Below are 23407 nucleotides of genomic sequence, written 5' to 3' on the forward strand. Positions count from 1 at the left end.
AATTTGTGATTTAGACCAAGGGTCAGGCTCTAACTCCTTTTCATAGGTTGAATTCCGTCTGGGCTGCTTCCCAAGTTTATACGGGTCAGAAAATGCATTCCTTTGAGTCCCATTTTATTATTCTGTAAACTGAGGATATTAGAAAAATCTTACTGGACACAGTTTATCTGCAAGGGATGGAGGTTGGCTTAATAGATAACATGCATGAAACCAGACCTGAATATTTGACACATGATATAAATGCAATAGATAGTAACCATTATATTTTGCTCTAAATAAAGAAATACAAGATTTTTTTCTCTTTTATTGTAATTTTCAGTTTGAGAGCATTTATTTGACTTTCATCATAACTGCCGGATAATTGAAACTACCAGAAATAATCATTCACTTGGTTGGGAGAGGCTGGGTGGCTCACCGGGTGATCCTAATGTGCAGGGATGGTGCAAACCACCGGCAGGGAAGCTTGTAGATGATGACAACATCATCCTGTTTCACTCTGTATCCTGACCAACATCAAGTAAGAATTCAAAAAAATAACGAAATTGCCAAAGGACAGGGGAAAAAAGGCACAACTGTGGTGTTAAAGAATATGAAAGATTCATACAAATGTATTCCTAGGGCTTTGTTTGCCCTACATCTCTGTCTGATGGGAGTCTAATGGCTGTGAACAATAACTCTCTCTCATCCTCAGGATCCTACATCCCACCACCTCTTTGCAGAACATAGTGACAAGGCTAAAATGACTCTTTCAAGTCATTATCAAAAATATCTTTGCATCATAAAGTGTTAGTGCATGTCACCAGCCTAAAAGTTTATGTAGTTCTGAAAGTGTCTGATGGACTTTGATGAGTATTTTACACTGAAGATTTGAGATAATACATCTCTGTGCTCTTTTCCCCACTCTTGCAAGCTAAATCTTCCTAAACCATCCTTTGATGATGTCAGTCTCCAGTGCAAAAGCTTCCCATGGTGCTCCCAACTACACGAGAACTTCTAATCCCTGGAAATCAGCTTTCAAGACTTTTGATTCTCTGGACCAACCATCCTTTATAAACGCACAAATTGAAGCCCTATATTTTGGCCACATGATCTATTTACTGTATCCTGAACAAGCTTTGCATTTTTTGCTCCCTAGATCAGTGGTTCTCCAACTCTCATGTGTACCCGTCATTTAGGAATTATGTGAAAACTCATATTTGTGTTACTGATCAGAAGAACAAGTGAGTTTTTGCATTTCTTTTTCTTTTTTTTTTCAATTGTTTTAAATTTATTTCTCTAATCTTTTTTTAAATTTTTTATTGGTTGCTAAAAACATTACAAAGCTCATGACATATCATCTTTCATACATTGATTCTAGTGGGTTATGAACTCCCATTTTTACCCCAAATACAAGTTGCTGAATCACATCGGTTACACATCCACATTATTACATAATGCCATATTAGGGTTTTTGCATTTCTAACAGACTCCCAGGTGCTAGAATCCCATTTAGGCAACAAGACTCTACACATAAAACCTATTGAGTGAGTTAGAATTCTCTGTCTTCTCTTTGCCTATTACATTCCTGTTTGTTTTCAATGTTTATGTGACAGAGTGATTCACTGAGATATTAACTTGGTTTTGCTTACCCTGTGGTGTTTCTCTTCTCCCCATCCGTTCTACAAAGACAACATGGCTTTATGTGACCCCTTGTCTCAAGAGAGATTTGGGTCACTAGAAAAGTAGCTTACAAGATACAGCCTATTCTGTTCTTTCTTTCCCCCCTCCCCGCTTCCTTGTATCCTAGATCACTGATAAAAGTTGTACTGGATTTCTTGGGGAGGAAAAAACAGTTTGGCTCTCTGAGCTGCAGGCAACAGTGAGGAACATTTTTGGTAGGAAGATGCTGGAGATCTGAAGAGGCCAAAACAAAAATGAGATGGGGATGGCACTATGTAGTAGGTAGGGCACTGGAAACTTTCTTATTGGGTGCTGCTGTACCTTGGCAGAACAGGTGCCCCAAGTTTGACCCATTAGAGAATCTTGGCACCAAATGAAGAAGCTGCTTCCTCCTCACTTTTTTGAACGCTCAGAACTTTACAGCTCGGCATTCTCCAAATTCCTAATAGAATGCTATTTCCATCATTAATTTCAATATTATTTAGAATCCTGTGCAGCCAGCAAGTACTATATAATAAACTTTGATCGTTATGAAGCTTGTGCCTTTACTACCTGCTTTTGATAGTTATTTTTCCATGTGTCTCATTTTGATACCTGTAACATAAACTTTGAAGGCAGAGATTATGATTTGTGCTTCCTGGTAACTCATTAGTGATCAGTCTGGCATCTCATAAATAGTTGATTTGCAGTAAATACCTGGCAACTGGCTGTGGCAATACGATGACCTTTGAAAACTTAGAAGAAGAGTAGGAGAAAAAATTTCAACATAATTTTGGAAATCTGAGATTGGAGAGGGTACTGCATCTATACTACCTCCATATTGCTTGAAGAACTACAGTGCTCTCAATTTGAAGCAAGTGAACTTCAAGCTTAAACATATCCCACAGAAGCTTATATTTTGTTGCTTACTAAGTAGGATGAGTGTTAAGGTACATGCAACTATGGAAACCAGAGTGGGGATGAGCAGACCAGTAAAGAGAATTACTTCTTCTTCATCTGTTATATAAATAATTTTTTCCAAGCTTGTGAACCTAGACTATCAAGACAGAAATCACTACTTTCTTTATCCAAATAAATAATTCACATGGTTTTCAAGTAATAATCCTGATGGGCATTAGCAAAAAAAAAAAAATTTACAGATTCAATTTCTTAAATTTCCGTTAGCTAGGGGTTAAATTCTATCCTAGCAACAGAAACTTTACAGCTGCTGTCAGAAATACAGTAATTACTCTGGTCAACATTCTCCAAGAAACTCCAGCTGTCTTATCAAGCGTGCTTTGTCAGTAAGACTCCTTTCCTATTAGGGGCATGAGTCGTAGAATATGTTGGTGCCAGTGAAAGGGTTTGGGGAAAAAAAAAAAGACATTTCAGAAGGCTTGTTATTTATTTATTTATTTTTTGCATATATTGGATTCTGATATCTACTATGCTTTTGAATAACCTATTGACCTTTGAAGAGACTTTAAAAAAATAAAATAAAATCTTTAGCTCTTTTCTTTGAAATGAAGTCTTTAAGGAATCAACAATAACGGCCATCAATGCAAATATCTACCTACGCAACAAAAGACAAAAGACAGCAGCAATGTGTACCTTTATGCTCAGAAATGTTGTCACCTCCATGTGACACCTTCTGAAGTAGAGCTCAGAGGTCAAAAGCATCATTTTGTCAGTATAAATATTCATGGAAATTCTTGCCATGGAGTTAGGGTCATTTCAAGGAACTTCAGTTCATTCAGGTACTTACCATGTCATCTTCCCTATTCTCTCTCAAGACTGTAGGAACAGGAACCAGGACTATGGCACTTAAAATGTCCCTGTAGAAGACTAGCACTGATTATCATTATGTCCATCTCAGAATAAAGTTCACTGACTTATTCTCCACCACCAGGTGCCAGAACACTTTTTCAAGGTCATCTGATGACATTCTCTACTTTGTATGCCACATTTAGACAACTCAGACCTTTTTTTGTTTCTCAAACTCAGCCTAATGAGAGATTTTGCTCTGACTCTTCCTTCCAACTGCATTGCTGTTCTTCTGACCATGTTGCCATTCCATGATCTTTATATGGTTGGCTCCTGCTTGTCAACTCAGTGTGAGTTTACATGCTTCATCCTTCACGAGGCCTCCCTACATCTATTTTATGAAAGAGGAAGTCACCCAGTAGCTTTCTATCCATTTTAATTATATGTATGGGATTAACCACACGTGCTTGTTTTTATCCATCTTACGGGCATCAAAACCTTTCTCCGCTTCCAGATAGGCTCCACACAAGGAAGGATCTGGTTGGTCTTATTCACTTTAATCTCATTGAGAATCAGAATGATTTCAGGAGCATAGAAGATACTCAACTTGTTTTGAAGGAGTGAATGGTTTCAAGAACAAGATCTCACACTAGAGATTTTTAGTCAAGGGATTCTTAAATTGAAATACATAGATTGTACAAATCTCTCTCTCTCTCTCTCTCTCTCTCTCTCTCTCTCTCTCTCTCTCTCTCTCTCTCTCTCTCCTCTTCTCTTAATATATATATTAAGAGAAGCTATGGATTGCCACAGATTTTCAAAGTAGTTCCTGACCACTGTTTCTGTCCCCCACATGGGCTCTGGAGAAGTGGTTCTGAGATGAGAATTCACGTGAGTGTGATGTTTTAAGAACTAGGGATCCAGGAGGTCTGGTGGAGCATTCACTGTGTCTGTAATAGCTCCTTAAAAATTTTTAATGATTATCAAACCCTCCATTAAAATTTCCTCATTTTACAGAGTGGGAATTAGGCTACTGAGGTGTAACAGTAATACCAGTAATACAGTTAATTGATGAAATATGTTTGGATCCTTTGCAAGGTTTTTCAGTTACCAGTCTAGCTATTTATTTTTTTTTAATTCAACAGGCAAATATGTAAAATGTAAAATTTTCTCTCAGGAAATATGGAAAATACGTAGATTAATAAATTATAACCCTGTTCTCAGTAATTCTGTAATACAGTAGAAGACAAAAGATACATGTCAACAAGAAGCACTATAAAAATCACGTAAGAAAGAAAGGAATGTTAGAGAGATTCAGAGAAGAGCATAATTATTGGTAGTTTAGATACTCAATGATAGATGAAATTGAGGTATTTGTCCTTGATGTATTTTTCTTGTTAGAAGAACATACATTCATTCAATTAAGATATATAAAGAAGTGTCCATTATATTCCAGATATGGTGATAATTACTAGGAATATAACAGCAAATGAAAAAGGCATTTCATTTTACTGCCATCAAATTTATATTTTATTTGGGTAAAGACCTATGATAGGAAAAATAACAAATAAACAAGACAATGTCCAATAGTGATAAATTCTTTGAAGACTATGAAACAAGTGTAAATGCAGAGAAGTGAAGGAAGGAGAGTTGAAGGTATTTAAATGTAGTGGTTGGGAAGACGACTCTGACATTTGAAATTTGAGACCTGAAGAATGAATGGAGACAGATCCAGAAAGGAAAACATTTTAGGGAAGAGAAGCCCAGGCAATGTGATAAGCATGTGAAAAGGCCCTGAGGCATGAGTAGCTTGAAATAGGTCAAGAAATAAAAAGAATAGTGATTTTTGGACTTCACAAATCATTGACAAATTTGATATGAGATTATGTTAGGGAGACTGACTGGCAGGGTCTTGTTAGTCAGAGTAAGGAATTTGCATTTTGAGTGAGGTGAGCAGACATGACATTGCTTGTGGTTTAAAACTCACTGTGTGCACCAACTATAGGAAATTGGAGTCTGAAATTTTAAAAACAATACTACTTACAGTATCCCCCAAATGTAAGTAAACATGTATTTATCTAATAATATATATAAAAGATACAGAAGCAGAAAATATTGATAAAAAATCTAAAAATCTTAATAAATTTGGAGGTATTCTGGGTTCTTAGATCAGAAATCTCAATGTAACTGTCAGTTCTTCCCATCCTAACCTACATACATGCTAATTAAAATTCTAGCAAGATATTTTTATTTCAAGGAGTATGTGTAGGGGTGTCCTTCCATCCATCAGTGTTGACCATGGTGTCTTCCTTCCAGAAAGTTATAATAGGGAAAGGAGGAAAGAGTAAATTTACAGAGGACAAGTCACACCCAGCCCCAGACGGGGGACCATGGTTTGTATCCACAGTAATGTCACACTAGTAGCATGGACCCTGGCATGTGTGACATGATGACGATGACCGTGCCTCAGTAGCTTTTCTCCTGAAGACCAAAAACTTCAGTATAATAATGGGAAGAAAGAGAAAAAAAGAACACAAAAGACATCAATTTAGAATTTCATCTACATAATGTCTCTCCAATACTCCTGATATCTCTCAAAAGTCATGAGAAATAAGCAAATTTGAAATACACCTACTATGACATGTCATGAGGTATTCTGGATGAGATCCTGAAACGGAAAAATGATATCGCGTAAAATTTAAGAAAATTTTAATGAAATTAGAGCTTCTGGTAATAGTCCTGTACCAACACTGGTTTATTAGTTATGACAAACACACTATACTTATGCCAATATAAATATAACGTGTTGAATAATAGGGGAAATTGGATGTGGAACTCTGTCTTTTTGTTTTTTTTACCATCTTCACAACTCTTCTATAAATCTGAACCTCTTTTAAAATAAAAATTTTGCTAACATATTCTGTGGATCTACAATCCAAACCAGGGAATAACTTAAGAGTCCACCAATAGTAAAATAGGTAAGCAAAATTTGGTCTGTGCTTATGAGGAAGCACTCTACCACACTTAAACAGCAACTTCCTGATGCCTACAACAGCATGGCATGGATGCATTTCAAGAATGTTCTGTGGAGGAAAGAAGCCAGAATCAGAAGAATGTATGCTGTAGGATTTCACTTATGTAATAGTCAAAAACAAGCCAAGTGAATTTAGGTGAAGGAATCAAAATAGTGGCTTCCTCTGAGAGGTGGGGTTTGGAACTGGGCATGGGAGAAATTTCTGGAGTATGGGATATGTTCTTTTTCTCAATTTTGGAATAGATGAAGCATATATTTATCAAAATGCATTGCATTATAATTTTACAATCTGTGCCTTTCATGGTATGCACATTTTACTTCAAAAACTCCTACATTAAAAATTTTTTTTAAATTACTTTAACTGTCACGGGGGGAATGAATTTTAAAGAACAAGAGTACTATTTAGGAGACAATCTAGGAAGATACTTAGGAAGCCTAAAGGAGAAATGATGGGGGCATAAAATAAGCAATAAAACAAAATGAGGGAAATACATGTTTTGAGGTATATTTTGGAGCTCAAGCTAACTAGGACATGCTGTTTTATTAGATATGGAAATTAGAAATTCTTGTGGGAAGAACTCTGAACTTACACAGTAGACCCAGATAGGAGTTTCAGCTTTGCCATTTTTCAATTTTGTGATCATGCACAAATAGCTTGATCTATCTGGGTCTTTAATATCTCATCTTTTAAGTGAGCTAATTAGACTTGTCCTACCTAACAGATTACAGAATGAATTGACCAAGGAATTATATGTGGAAACAGTTTATAACTCATACTCTACTACAGATATTAAAATCATCATCAAATACATCATGTAAGGAGTGTATCTCTACTGGATGTTATGTCATGTGTAAATTAATCATGAACCATAGTAGATAAAATATTCTAGTGTAATAAATAGTTCTACTTCTCTGTAGGAAAAGCACAATTAAGAATCTCAAAGATGGTCCTAAATTACGAATCTGAGGGTACATGTCAGAAAAAAAAATTTGAATGCATGATAAGATATCAAATTTTTAATACTGAGAAAATTTTGTTATAGTTTCTAGTAGGAAAGTCTTGAAAATTCCACACACAGATCTTACTGAAACAAGATGACATGGAAAACTCAGTAGAGTTTGCATCTGCATTGTTGTATCTTTGGAACAACTTATCCAGGGCTATGCCACCCTAACACTATGTTCAAAACTCTCATGATAAGTCCAATATGACAGCAAATCAAATGTTAGTCTACTAAGGTTTCCTAGGCAACTGACACACATTTCGAGAAATAGATTGCACACAGTTAAGGAAAAAATGCTGCAACGATTTCACCTTACTGATACTTCTCTTTCCAAAAGAGAAATATATCATTAACAAGTATCAGGTTGAAAAGGCAAAGAAATGGTATTCCTGGGCCATTTCTCCTTTTCTGTCTTTCCTCCATGGTCTGCATACCTTAGATATCATCAGTATGTAGTAGCTAATATCTAAGTAGATGAAATGAGTCTCTCCTTTCTACTCCCCTTGATATTCCAGGATGTGGATTTAGGAACACCACACACACACACACAAACACACACACACACACACGCATCAAGGGATAATTTCCTAAAAACAAAGCAATAATATTAAGGAGTTAAAGGACTTGAATATACTTTCTAGAAACTATGAATATTACTGTTTTGTAAACCAGGCTGCGGATGATAAAATTACAAATAAAGAGACAGTTTGGAAAAATGTGTTTAACTTCTTAGGAAAGACCTTTGGGCTAGTATCCTTATTCTGTCCTCATTCTGAACAGAGAACCCTTTAGGTTATATTTGTACAAAAATCCAACTGAAACCCACATATTTGTCTCCTCATCTGCATGATGTACATTCGGCTAAAGATATAGTACTTGTCCAATAAAATTGTGTCAGTGGAGAAACAGCACTGAACTTTTTGATTCTATAATGTCCCTGATCTCTCCTCAACTCAAGGCACACTTATGATTATCTCAGTGGGCAATCAGCAACGGTCAGCTCTAGAAGGCAGAGGAACAGTATTTTCGGGCTGTTTGGCCTTTTCTAATTTGCCTACACTGTCTGCTTATCTAGGTGTCATCAGTCTGTATTAGTGAATATCTTGGTAGACAAAATAAGTCCTTCCTCCCTACTAGGATGTCTACTTTATACTTTGAGAAGAGGTGAAACAGGAATTATTTTATTCAGAAAACATTTATTAAGTGCTTGCTATGTGCCAGGAGCTGGAGACATTGATGTTTATCCTAACTTATTAACAAATAATAGCTTCTGAAAATTCATTGTAAACCGGGCTTTCCTAGTAGAACAGACTTATGGCCAGCATGGAACTAGATTCAGGCTTTGTAAGTCAATGTAACCTCATCAACACCCACCACTAGAGATGAGAAGAGAGTGAGGTGCAGAAGACAAGCCAAACAGACATGGTTTTGTCATGGCTAGCTAGACCTGGACACTAAATCCTCCCCATTTTGATCTCCTGGCCAAGTATCCTCCATGGGATCCTTCACAACTGCTAGAATCAAGCTGAGATACCTTTACATCTAGAGGATGGCTGAAGAACCCAGCATGTCATAGGTGTAGAATGTGTTGATTGTGTTGCCCCCAGAGTTTGGGATTTTAGGAAATCTCTTACCTGCAGGGTTATCCTGTATCCTGAGCACCTAACAGAGAAGCTGAGCTTCGCAGCGTTCCCTTAACAGGAGCCCATTTCATTAGGCCAGGAGGGTGAGGCTAGGAGTTTGGGATCTGAGAAGAGACTGTGGCCTTCCTGGAGGGATCAGATGAACTTCATTAAGATTCAGGAAGTCATTTACTATAATTTTGTCATTGAATGGACACTGATAATAAGTTCCGGAATGGGCAATATTTGCCAAAGGTCCTATCACTAGTTTCCCATCTTCCTACTTTAATGTGGTGGGACTGAAAGGAACTGATGGAATGGCTCTTGGAAAATGAAACTTTGTGAAGCCCCTTGAAAACAATGCCTCATCCTTTAGAAGGTGAAATCTGGACCACTAAATGTAAACATCTGCATAGTAATGATGATACATAACATAGCACAACTGAAAAAAACACTCCTTCTTAACATTTTTACACTATATTTTTATACTACATTTCTATATTACCTATAGATCTCATTTTTGAAAGTTTTGCTTTTTACATAAGTATATAGAAAGAAATATCTAGAGGGTTTTAAAATGCAATGCTAACAGAGATCTCAGGGTAGTAGAATTTTAGATCATCATGTAATTATTATAATAAAGTTGACTCTATAATAATTTCCAGAAGCACATTCACCAGCAGTTTTAAAATAAGTGTATGAGTATACAACTTCATACAGGTGACATCTGAATTTATGTATTAATGTAATACAATGCCTGGCATACGATGTTTTGAGTGCTTCATGTGTAACTCACACATATACACAAGTTGGAATCTAAAAATATTAGAGCGGAAACTTTTAGATTGCTTAACAAATTGTTATCTACTTTAGATAATTTAAAATAAACTAGGAGATTTTTGCATGTGTAGTGAAAACATTTATTGTAAATTTATCAGTTTCATTTGGGCTGGATATTTCTGACTGAGATGGATTAGGCTACTGAGAATTGATCATGTTGCCCCCGGAGTTTGGGATTTTAGGAAATCTCTCAAGTCTTTTATTTGGCTTGATGCATCCTTCTGGAGATGTCCTGAACTGAGTCATTTGAAAGGATCAACAAGGTTGTGGATGAAAAGAGGCCTCCCCGCTTCTCTTCTAAGTGTGTCTCACCCGAGCAAAGACCACGAATGTCATCCTTGATTATTGTCTTTAAACTGTCAAAATATTCGATTCCAAATACCTTCTATTTTCTCCCCTGTGTGAATACCCAAAGAAAGGAGAAAAGAAAAATACTGCCCAGTACAGCTATTCTTGGATGATTCTCTCAGGTGGGTAATCACTGGGATTAATTAGCAAGCGGCTGCTGTGAGAACTTGATATTTTTCCTTGATTCTTCGCCTGCACCACCACGTATTTTCTAAAATCAGGCTGAGCATGTCCATAAATTAAGGAGGAAGTTTCCCCAAGGAAGGAGCACTCACAGGTACCCATCCCAACAGCAGGAGTCGTGCTCTGAGAGCTGAGCAAGGCAGTGACTCGAAAAGTACATTTGTTTCCACCCACACCTTCTCCCACTAACAAATGCTACTGCTCTTGAGGCCAGAATTCTAGAATTTCTATTCCAGCAAATACAGTTACAAAAAAAAGGGGGGCAGGGGAGGAGGGGAGGCTGTCAGATATGTAACACCTGCCTAAAATTGAATATCTAATTATTCAATTATTCACATACCCCCAAAATAGTATTTTCCAAAGCAACCAAGTATTGCCTTCTGGAAATCAGTGCATATGTCTAAATGGGACCACCGTTAAACACATCTGGTCATGGATCTGGCAGGCCTGGAAATATGAAGATGATTGTTGAAACTGAATAAAATATCACCTTTCCCAACTCCAAATTCTCAGCTGGTTAAGAATATCACCTATTTTCTGCTACCCTGAAGCACCATATTCCAGAAGCTTACCTACACTTTCAATACATAACCAATCAGAATCCTGGGTTGGCATTAAACATCATTATTCATTTTTAAAGAAACATTTCTAAGGCTGTATTGGAGCTATGAGGAGTGGCTGAGAAAATAAGGGGTGGAGACAGGCAGTACGAATAAATGGCACCCATTTCTTCCTTCTTGTGGTTAAGTAAGTTCATGATTTTAACATAATAGTATTAATTTACAGGTCCATGGTTTTGTACAGATCCCTTATCATGGAATGTAAAGCATATGGAGCTCAGGTTATGTATCACATTTGAGGAATTATGCTAGTCACTCTGTATAAGAATTTGTTTTCCCAATTACTCTACTCTCTGTCTTGCTTATTTGTGATTGTCATCTAGATTGGATAGATATCTAGATATTTTGGGAATCCCAGAGACTCAACCTGAGTAACAATCTCCATGAAGAATGGAAGACCATCAAGAGAGATTCCAGGGAAGGAACTGCAAAGTTGTTTTGAGGCCCATCTGCAGGTTTTTTTCCTTCTTTGAAGCATCAGAAATGATGGTTCTGGGTACCTCTCAACAAAATGGGTTCTCTACTTGTTACTCTTGCACTTTTGGAAGCTGAAAGTACTTTGAAACATCCTATGATGTTTTATCATAGCCACTATATTTCTCTTTAAAATATTTTTTAAGGGAGAAAGATGAGTCTTTAAGGGGGAGATGATGATCCTATATCCAAACAACCTTGGTGTTTAAGTTTGTTAGATTATTTTCTTTCTGTCTCATCAATCAAGACACTGTAAATAAAGATTGTGAAAACCTCCCTGTTCCTTCTGTTTGCAAAATACAAATAAAATAAGACAATAAGCACCAAACAATAAAATATCATTGAATTTTTTTCCTATGAGCTAGGCACTTGTGATAAGCATTTCATATTTACATACTTTTACAACAACCTGTTTGTGACACTGATATATCCTTCAAATATTTTCATACCCCAATATATGATAAGATGATATTTTTCTTCACCCTTTAGGCTATATGATTTTCTTTTGCCCTAGAAATAAAAGTATTTAAAGCCAAGTCAGGGCATGGTTAACTGCTCTAATTTTCTTCAGTGTTCAACAAAATTTTACCAAAATTTTCCATCAACAAAAATCCTACAGTGAGAAAGAACAGAATAGAGTCTGTAAGTAATGCACAAAAACATATAGCATGAGTGAGAAGGAAAACAAACAAACAGATAAAATTTTGCTTGTATGCCTCTAAACTTTGGAAATTGTTATCATAGCATAAACTGTCCTAGCCTGTCCTAACTGACAGGTTATCAAGTAGGTATTTTCTGTATTGAGAAGCCAAAGACTCAAATACATTTTCTAATTTGTTCAAGGTCAAAGTTAATAAAAAACTGAACTGTGATTTGAACCTAATTCCTTTTGACTTGAGAGACTATTTTTTAAAATTTTTGCTACACTGGGGAATGAACCCAGAGGTACTCTACCCATCCCAGCCATGATTTAATTTTGTTTTGCAATAGGGTCTCTCTGGGTTGCCAAAGCTGACCTTGAACTTGATCCTCTTGCCTTTGTGGCTCCTATGTTGCTGGGATAACAGGTGTGTGCCACTGCATCCAGTCTAGAGACCAACTCTTCAACTTCAACCTTATTTTTCCCGACTTTATTACTTATATAATAAGTTCATTTTTATGTGTTGTTTCTTAGACTCAGTGACTCTAGAAAAGTCTTGGTTTTATTACTGTTTCTTTGAAATGCATTTTTTAAAAATATTTATTTTTTAGTTGTAGTTGGACACAATAACTTTGTTTTATTTATTTATTTTTATGTGGTGCTGAGGATTGAACCCAGGGCCTTGCACGTGCTAGGCGAGCACTCTACTGCTGAGCCACAACCCCAGCCCCCTTTGCAATGAATTTTAAAGCTAAACTAAAATAATAAAAATTTCATCTGTAGCAGTTGCAACTTGCAAAGCATTTGCATAAACATTGGTTCATTATAGCCTCACAATAAGCCTGTGACTTAGGCAGGACAGATTTGATTGTCTAGTTGTTCTGGATGAAGAAAATTCAGGCACAGGAAAACCATCCTTAGTTGACATGCTGAAGGTCAAATAAGTAGGCAATAGCTGTTATTCTACAATGACAGCGGTAACATGGAGGTTTGTAGAGGCACAGTAAGACACGCTGCACTAAGCTCTGTAAATAATTTGCAATTTTATATTGCAATCAGGATTATTGATACCAGTTTCAAATCACTCTTCATTGCAATCAGTTCTAAAAATACAAGTGATTAAAACTGCCATAAAAATAGTAGGACAAGTCAGGTTTAGATTGTAAAATGATCACAATTGGAAAGTAACCTAAACAAATCCTATACCCAGAACTCATAATGAACTCACAATAAGCTTGTGACTTACAAAGGACAGTTATTATTATCCTTTTGTTATAGGAGAAGAAAATCTAGGTTCAGAAAAATTAATAATTAGCTGATGTGGTCAAGGTCATTTAGCTAGGCAATGCCACCACCAATGAGAATACTTTAAAATAGAGCTGTTTTGTCTTAAGGTTGTCCCTTTCAATTTCTAACAGAAAGAGATTATCAAGAAGGAATAACTTAAACTTATAAAGAAAACTTACTGGATCTATGTGTGAAAGCAAACATGCCAGCAATTTGGCAATATACAATTGCCACCATATAAGCACATTTAGATTTATTTTCAACTTAAAAAAATAATTTGTTTCCTGTCCATAATCTTAAAGTTTTATTTCAAAGAAATTTTATTAATCATTAATTAAACATATGCTTGATTAAATGTTTCCTTTTATGACTTCATGTTCCTTTCATTTTAAATGACTACAATTAAAGGTCTTCAAACTTCATTTATTACAAAAGACCCAATAGATATCTCCGAATGTTTCACGCGAGTCAAGGTTAATTTCAGTATGATAGTACTTAAGCTTTTGTAGAATGTTCATAAAATCATTTTTATAAATGTTAACCCAGAAGGAAAATGAGGGATTTTGTTACTTTGAAGGAAGATTTCCCCTCTCTGATCTTAACTAGTAGGAAATGAGAAAGGAATATTATTTACTAGAATATGTTTGCCCAGCAAGAAGCTAAGCCAGAGCTGGAATCCAGAACTCCAAGACACCAGTTTCCCCTGTGGCCTTCCAATGGTCAGCTATCTCTCACCTACCCTACTGTGCCTTCCCAGATCATTAAGACCTTCATCAATGCTTAATCTGACCTGTCAGAGAAGAAGGCCTGAATATTTTACATAAAAATCTCTTTTACATCACCAGTGAAATTTCATATATATCATCTGAAACCACAATCAGATTAGCTCCGGAGACAGCAAAAACTTTGCTCCAAGGCATACATTTTGCAATTCTCTTGAATAAGATTCATGCCCAAACTTCAAGTGTCAGACACATTGCTAATTCTGAGTTTAGCATGTCTATGATAGAGGGAGTATTATAATTCTGGTAAATTGCATTGAACTCATATTTGCATGATTTTCCTAGGCATCTTTAGATTTTTGAAAGTTTTAGTTTTGAGGGTTTTTGACCTTGTTCTCAGCCTATTTTTAAATAACATTTCAGGTCTTCATTTATATTCTTAAAAGCATATGTGTGCATCTATATCAGTTTATCTATAGATATATCTAAATTTCCTCTGTATCTGTTTCTATGTCTATGATTATATATATGTATATATAACATATAATTATATAAAAACTGTATATAGAGAATATATATATATATGTGTGTGTATATATATAAAGATATCTAGATATAGGTCTATGTAAATTTAGAGAGTCTTTCCCAAACTTGACCATAGGCAGAAGTTAATTTTTAAGAAAAAAATCAGAAATTATGTTGTTTTCAGTGAAATAAATAAAAGAACATTACGTAAAATAATCCAAACTCAGACAGACAAGGATCATATGTTTTCTTTCATATGAGGGAGCTAAAGAGAAAAAGGGAAAAGAAAGGTGATGGTAAGGTCTCATGAAAACTGAATGGAGATAAGTAGAGGAAACAGAACAGGGGTTGGGAGGAGGAGAGGGAAAGTGGAAATACTGGAGAATGATATTGGACAAATTATAGTGTTTTATATTGTGTGTGTACAAATATGTAACAATGAACCCAACAATTATGTACAATATAATGCACCAGTAAACATAGAGGGAAATAAAATAAAATTATTTTAAAAAATTTAAAAAATTCAGAAAATTCCAAGGGGGAAAAATACAAAGAAAACTTCATTTGTTAAAAAAACAAAAATAAAGAGAAAAATCTTTGAAGCAGTTTTTAAAAATGACACATTCCAGAAGTTTCTCAACTTTCAGTGTGATCACATCCGGATTAGCACATCACAAGTTGAAGTTATCTTAAGTTGAAAATGCGTTTGATATGCCTAACCTAGCAAGCATCATAAGTTAATAATCAGTACTGTCACTGTGTGACTGACTGGGAGCTATGCCCAGTATTGCTGGAGAATTGTATCGCATCCTGATGGCCCAGGAAAAGATCAGAACTCAAAGTATGGTTTCTACTGAAAGCATGTGACTTTGGCACCATTATAAATTTAAAAATAATCAGGTGAAACGTAAGAGAACAATGTTACAAATTATTGCTGAAGTCTCATCAGAAACCATGATGTTAAGAAGACTGAGGAACCATATATTTAAAGTACTGAGAGAAGAAAAATATGTCACTCAGAAATTTGTGTTTGTGAAAAATATCATTCCAGATTGTAAAAAGAAATTAAAAAATTTCATGTTTTTTGCTGGACACAGTGGCACAGGCCTGTAATCCCAGCAGTCAGGAGTCTGAGACATGAAAATAGCGAGTTCAAAGTCAGCCTCAGCAATGGCAAGGTGCTAAGCAAGCTCAGTGAGACCCTGTCCCTAAATAAAATACAAAGTAGGGTTGGGAATATGGTTCAGTAGGGCTGGGGATGTGGTTCAGTGGTTGAGTTCTCCTGAATTTAATACCTATAACAACAACAACAACAAATATCATGTATTTGAAAACTGCTACCTTATCCCTAAGAAGAAATGCTAAAGGAAGTTTTGCTAAGAAAAATGTTTCCAGATGAAGCTTAGATCTTTAAGAGAATAAAAATAACGGCAAAAGATAAATATGTAAGGGGCTGGCGTTGTGGCTCAGTGGTAGCGCACTGGGCTAGCAAATGTGAGGCCCTGCGTTCAATCCTCAGCACCACATAAAAACAAATAAAGGTATTGTGTCCAACTACAACTAAAAAATAAATATTAAAAAATATAAATATGTAAGTTTAAGATACTATATTTCATATATCTATTTCTTACAATTTTGATAACTATTTGAATTAAAAGTATAATGTTATATTGTGATGTTTACAGCAGAGTTACACAAAATGTATGGAACAACTATATCCCCATAATGGAGGAGATGAAGATTGTATCTCATGGAAAATTTTATTTTCCATAAATTAGTACAATACCAAGTTTAGTTAGATTAGAAAAACTTAAGGGTGCATATTATCATTTCTAGATGAAACATCGAAAGCTGTTAATCATAAGAAGAATAGCTAAAATTCCAAAAGAGGCCTATAGATAGAATTCTGGAAAATATTCAAACCAAAGGAAGGTAAGAAAAGGACAGAGGGGAGGGGATAAAACATCAGACCAACAGAAACAGCAAAATAACAGACAAAATTCAATCACACTAATAATTCCATTAAATGTATAAAACATTATCATTAATGGCCAAGGTGAATTAAAAAAAAGCAGGAAATTTCTGTTTGCTCGGTACAAATATTTTTATATTGAATGTAGTGAAAGTAAAAGAATGGCAAAGGATTTTTCATGCAAACATAGTTATAAGAAAGATGCTTTGATTGTATTAGTATCCGTAAGCTATACAAGAAAGTATATACTGCTGGTGGAGCAGGCATTTTAAAATGAATGGCAAGACATAAAATTCCTATGGTGTATGTGCATCATAACGTATTTCAAAACACTTAAAGCAAACTTTGACAGATTTACAGGAAGAAATAAATGTATATGGAGACATAACATACCCTCTCAGTAATTGAAAAGAAAGAAAGAAACAAACAGAAAGACAATCAGTATAGGCATAGGGATCTGAACAACACAATACTGACTTGATATAAATGATATGTGAGGAACACTTTACTCTAGAACTTCAGAACACAACTTCTTGTCAAGTGCACTTGGCAAATTCATTGAATTTCTAATAATAATGTCATTGGGATGTTACTAATTAAATTAAATTAGAAATAAATAACAATAACATATCTGGAAATCCTCAAATATTTGAAGATTTAGCAATTCCAGACACTGCTATTCAAATAAAATAAGCAAGTCATAGACTGGAAGAAAATACTGGCTAGAACATATGTCTGCTAAAACACATATCCTGAAAATGAAACCTCCTAAAAGGATAAGAAACTCAATTAAAAGTAGATGAAGCATAAGAACGCATAAACTGACAATAAGCACAACAACTGCTGAGCATTATTTTTTATCAGTTATGGTGAAGAAGGTGATAATCGGATACTACTGCACCCCAACCCAAAAGGCCCAGGTTTTAAAAAGATTGGCAATTCCAAAATTGGTGACACTGTACAGCAACTAGAACTCTTATACATCTTGTTATGATGTGATAACTCACTTTGGAAAGATGTCTGGAATTTCAGATAAAATGGCATAAATACCTATGTGTTCGTCCAATCTGTTTCTGGATATTTTCCTCAAAGGAAAGAGACTATGTTCCACAAAACGATGGATACAATCATGGTCACAGTTCCTTTATTCATAATAGCCCCAAACTGGAAAATAGGATTGGGGTTGTAGCTCAGTGGTAGAGCACTTGCCTAGCACACGTCAGGCACTGGGTTCTATCCTTAGCATCACACAAAAATAACTAAAGGAAATAAAGGTTAAAAAAAAAGAACTGGGATGAAGAACCTAAAACAATGTATATATGGATCAAAAGGAGAATGATTTAAACACACACATGTGCACACATGTATACACACACACGCACACTCACACAGAGGCACACCTAACATACACGGGATGGAATGTTATTCCTCAATAAACAGAAAGGGATTAGTGAGACAGACCAAAATATGGACGAATCTCCCAATATGTTGAGGGAAAGAAATTTTACCCAGAAGAGTACATACTGTGTACTTTCATTTCTTTAAAATCTGATAGCAGGAAAAATTGATCATGGTGCAGACGATGAGAAAGGGCATCCTTCTAGGGGTGGTAGGAATGGAGTTGGCTAGGAGCAAGCAAGAGGAAGTTTGCTGATGTGATGAAAAGGCTGTAAGCTTGGCTCAGACTGGCTTCTATGATATGTTCATTGGTAACCCTTACTAGACTTAGGATGGGAATATTCTCCAGGAGGATGCCCTCTTCATATCAGCAGATGGAGGTGGGGAATGAGGCTGCAGCCCTTCCATGCAGTCATGGCTTGGGATTAAGTTTCATTCATCCTGATTTCCTCATTCTCTCAGGTAGAGTGGTCTCAGATATGTTTCCTTGGCAAATGCAAATTGCTGTTTCTGTTCTCTTTTCCTGATTATTTTTTCGTTGTGAAACATTTTCATAAGTTGCAGTAACAGCAAATGTATTGATGACAGTGTCAGATATTTAAAAAGGTACATGTTATAATTTTCATAACATGGATATGATTCCTGTAGTACACAGTAGCCACAAATTCATAGTTTAAATATGGTATTTTACGTTCTCTGCCTGCTCAGATTAAGAACTATAATGATGTAGCGTGGGTCTGAGGTAAATATCTGAGGCTCATTCATGTGATTTCCACTTATGAATGGAAACCATTTCAATCTGGCCTTTCACAAATCACCACCTTCATGGAGTACATTTTGTGAAGGAATTTGTTTCTGTTATTGCTTGTAGCAACTTTCTAAAAGTTAGTGAGTTGGAGATGGAAATATCTACTAGAAAGCCTAATCATGGTAACAGAAGCTTATAGAAAGAAGAGGAATAAGCTGACTCAGCTTCTTACTTTAAATTTCCCTGACTGATGCCTTCTTCCTTGGGAAGTTGTCCAGGAAAGATGACAAGTCATTCCAGGTCCTCCTACAGAAAGGTGCTTTGCAAATGTTGGTGAGAATGTGAAGGAAAAGGAACCCTCACACATTGTCAGAAGGAAAGTAAATTAGTGATCATTATGGAAAACATGATGAAGACTCCATAAAAATTTGAAAAAATAAGGTGCCATATGACCCACTAGTCCTGCTATTGGGCAAATATTCAAAGGAAATGATCAGCAATGCCATAATTTGAATCTGGAATGTCCCCTAAAGATCCACATTATTAAAGGCTTGGTCCCCAGCTTGCTGCGATTGGCAAGTGGTACAGGTGGTCCTTTCCTTTCCCTCTCTGATGCTTTTTGACCATGAGTTGAGCAAATTCACTCTACCGTACCGCTTCTGCCATGATGCACTGTCTCTCCACAGGCCCAAAGCAATGGAGGTAATCAATCATAGCTTAGACCCTTTAAAACTGTGAGCCAAAATAATATTTTTTTTTCTCATCATAAATTGATTATTTCAGGTACTTGTTATGGTGACAGAGAGTTGACTGTTCAATACGTTGAAGGGACATTTGCATTCCAGTGTTCATTGTAGCATTTTCCACAATAGCTAAGAAAAGGAAACCACCTAAGTGTCCATCAACTGGTGAATGCATAGAGAAAATGTGGTACATATTATCACAACAGGGCATGATGCAGCCCTAAAAAAGGAATAGAATCCTGTCAGTTTTGACAACATGAATAGAACCAGAGATCTTTATGATAAGTGAAACAAACCAACCACAGAAATGACAAATACTACCAGATCTCACTCATAGAAGGAATCCAAGAAAGTCAATCTCATAAAAGTTGAGAGTAGAATGGTAGTTTCCAGAGTCTAGGGACATAGGAGGAATGGGCTCTGGTGTGATATTGCATGGCAGGATGATCAAAGTATAAGGATAATGTACTGTGTATTTCAAAACACTAAAATAAAATATTTCAAATATGTTCATCATAGTAAAATGAAACTGAAGAGATAGACATGTTTTGCCCTGATTAGAATGTATGCAATGTATACATATTTATATGTATACATAATTATGTACAAATTTTATGTACAAATTTTATTTTATGTTTTTAATTTTATTTTATGTATATTTTATGTATTTAAAAAAGGAATGTTGAATATTTGGGCTATAAAGGAATGATGTTTGGGACACAGACATGTTTACCATGATTTGTAAACATACAACACTGTTTATACACATGTCTAAACATTGCATATACCCCATCAAAATAATAAATAAAAAGCAGTGTTTTTATTGGAGCAAGACCTTCCTTCCTTTCATCAAATTTTCAGAAAAATGAAGTGAAAAAGTAAAAAAAAATGAGAGGCTATGTACTTCAATACAAATATTAATTTGTTCTGACATCACAAATGATAGCAACTCGGGCTGCAAGACCTAATGTGTTATCATACTTTTCCTGGTAAATATTTCCCCAGGTTAGTCACATATTCAATGTAAAACAGTTATTTTTGGTATGACCTCTCTGGGTCCCCTACATTTTGTCCATTTAACTTTGTTTCTGTTCCTATTCTCAGAAATTATGACTGAAGGTCGGTCTGGTTTCAGTTTTACTTAGAAATAGGGAAATCAGTCTTTTTTTTCATACCTCAGACTTAGCACTTTCAAATTGCAAATTAAAATCAAATCAGACCCAGAAAATTTCCACAGGTGAAACAAATCCAGGCGGTGTTAGCTGAGCCAGTAAGTTCTAATTTTAAGGTTTCTGAAATTGTGTGAGTCTGTGCGTGAGGGCTTGTGTTTTGTTGTAATCAGGATGATTCAGCTGTAACCTTCAGAATACTTTCCTTGTTATTGGATCAATTCAGCTTTCCTCTTCTTACACTTTTATTTCAAAATAACTAGGTTACATTCCTAGAGTCTCAGAATTGTTTTTAATAAAGCACTTGTTCTTTAGCATTGTTGCATGAACTATAATGATCCATAAGTGCATGTCTTGAAGTTGAGGCTACTGATGTCAGTGTTATAGGTTTAATGATGTCCCCTCATTTATATGTTGCCCCACTGCCTCAGAATGAGAAAATGGGGTAGTTGAAGATTATAAGTAGCTAAGGTGGAGTCATCCTGGAGTAAGCTGTCTGCTAGTGTCTGCTAATAGTAATAATGTCCTTATAACAGGAGCAGTAGGAGTTATACACACATGCACAGGAAGAAGGCCATGTGAAAAGAAGAAGTTATCAGCCTCGTAAGCTCAAGATTGACAGCAGGCCACTGGAAGCTATGGGAGAGACTTAGGGAAATATTTTCTTCTAAAGTCTCTAGACAGAACCAACCCTGGTGACAGTTTGCTTTTGGACTGCTTACCTCCATGATGGTGAGTCAATATGTTTTTGTGGTTGTAAGCCACCAGTTTATGGTACTCTCTTTCCACAATCCTAGGAAATAAATTAAAGCGTCATTTAAAATGTGGCCAGTCAATAGAACAAGTTAGACACAAAAAGAAGAGTGAGCTATTCTTGATGAATCTGTCCTAAATCTTGCTGACAAGTCACATCACAAATGGGAACTGCCTTGTAAGCATATCTTTGTGGGACTTCTTGGTCTCCCAGTAGCAGTATGCTTCATGCCTCCACCAAACCATGTTATCTGAGGAATCAACCAAGACTGTGAAGACATTGGAGAGCAGTGAAACTTTAGGTAATGTTGGGGCTGTTAATGATTTAAACTCCATAGCAAGAAATTCAAGGATATTTCCACCTGAAGAAACTTTTCTACTTCACTTCTTTCTCTCCTTTATGCCTTTCTTATAATTGAACTGATTTCTAAAATGTATTCGGACTCCAGTTCCATCCATATTTTTGCAAGTGACAGGATTTCATTCTTTTTTTTTTTTATGGCAGAATTGTGTGTGTGTGTATGTGTGTGTGTGTGCATGTGTGTAGTATATATGTATACATGTAGGTATATATGCATATGCATTGTATATATTATATATATGTATATCTATTATATATAATCTACATAACATAAATACATATGTAGTATACATGCACCTACCAATCACTATTTTCTTTATTCAGTTGTCTATTGTAAGACTCTTAGATTGTTTCCATTTCTTGACCATTTGAATCATGCTGCAATGAACAGGAGAGGGCAGATGTTTCTTTGATATACTGATTTCATTTCCTTTGGATATACGCTGAGAAGTAGTAGTTCTATCTTTATTTTTTTAAAGGAATCTCCATAATGTTTTCCATAATGACTCTTATTACATGCCCACCAGTGTACAAGTGTTCCCTTTTCTCTGTATCTTTGCCAGCACTTGTTATCTGTAATCCATTTGATAACAGTTAACGTTACCAGGGTGATGTGATAGCTCATTCTGGTTTTGATTTGCATTTCCCTGATGATTAGTGATGCTGAGCATTTTTTTCATATACCTGTCAGCCGTTTTATATCTTCCTTTAAGAAATGTCTTTTTAGATCTACTGCTCATTTTTAAATCAGTATTTTTTTTTGGCTATAAATTTTTTAGACTTTTTTCTATATTCTGGATATCAACCTCTTGTCAGATGAACAGTTTGCTAATATATTCTCCCACGGTGGGATTTTCTCTGCATTCTGTTGATTGCTTCCTTTGCTTTGCAGAAATTTTTAGTTTGGTGAAGTCCTATTTGTCTACCTTTAAGCTATCATTTCCTATGCTTTTGGGATCTTTTCTAAAAAACTCATTTTGAATTATAATGTCCTAAACCATTTCTCATATGTTTTCTTCTAGTACTTTCATAGTTCCAGGGTCTTATGTTTAAGTTTTTAATTCATTTTGAGTTGCTTTGTTGTAACTGGTGGGAGATAGAGGTCTAATTTCATTCTTCTGCATGTAGGTTTTCAATTTTCCCAGCAACATTTATTGAAATAACTATCTTCTTTCCAATGTATGTTTTTAGCATTTCTGTTGACAATTAGTTGGCTGTCGATAAGTTGTTTTACTTCTAGGTTTTCTATTATGTTACATTGGTCTAGGTCTGTTTTTATGCCAGTGCCATGCTGTTTTGATTACCACAACTTTATACTGTATCTTGAAGCTAGGTAGTTTAAAGCCTCCAGGTTTTTTTGCTATGACTTTTCAGATTATGTGTGTGGGTGTGTGTGTGTGTATGTGTGTGTGTGTGTGTGTGCCTGCACACATGTGTGTATGTGCATGTGTGTGTATACCTGTGTATGTGTATGCATTTATATATATGCAATTCATATATATACATATATATATATATATATATATATATATATTGCTTTTTTTAGTTCTGTGAAGAATGTCACT

The sequence above is a fragment of the Ictidomys tridecemlineatus genome, chromosome 1 (genome assembly GCF_052094955.1).
Source record: "Ictidomys tridecemlineatus isolate mIctTri1 chromosome 1, mIctTri1.hap1, whole genome shotgun sequence".
Lineage (NCBI taxonomy): Eukaryota > Metazoa > Chordata > Mammalia > Rodentia > Sciuridae > Ictidomys > Ictidomys tridecemlineatus.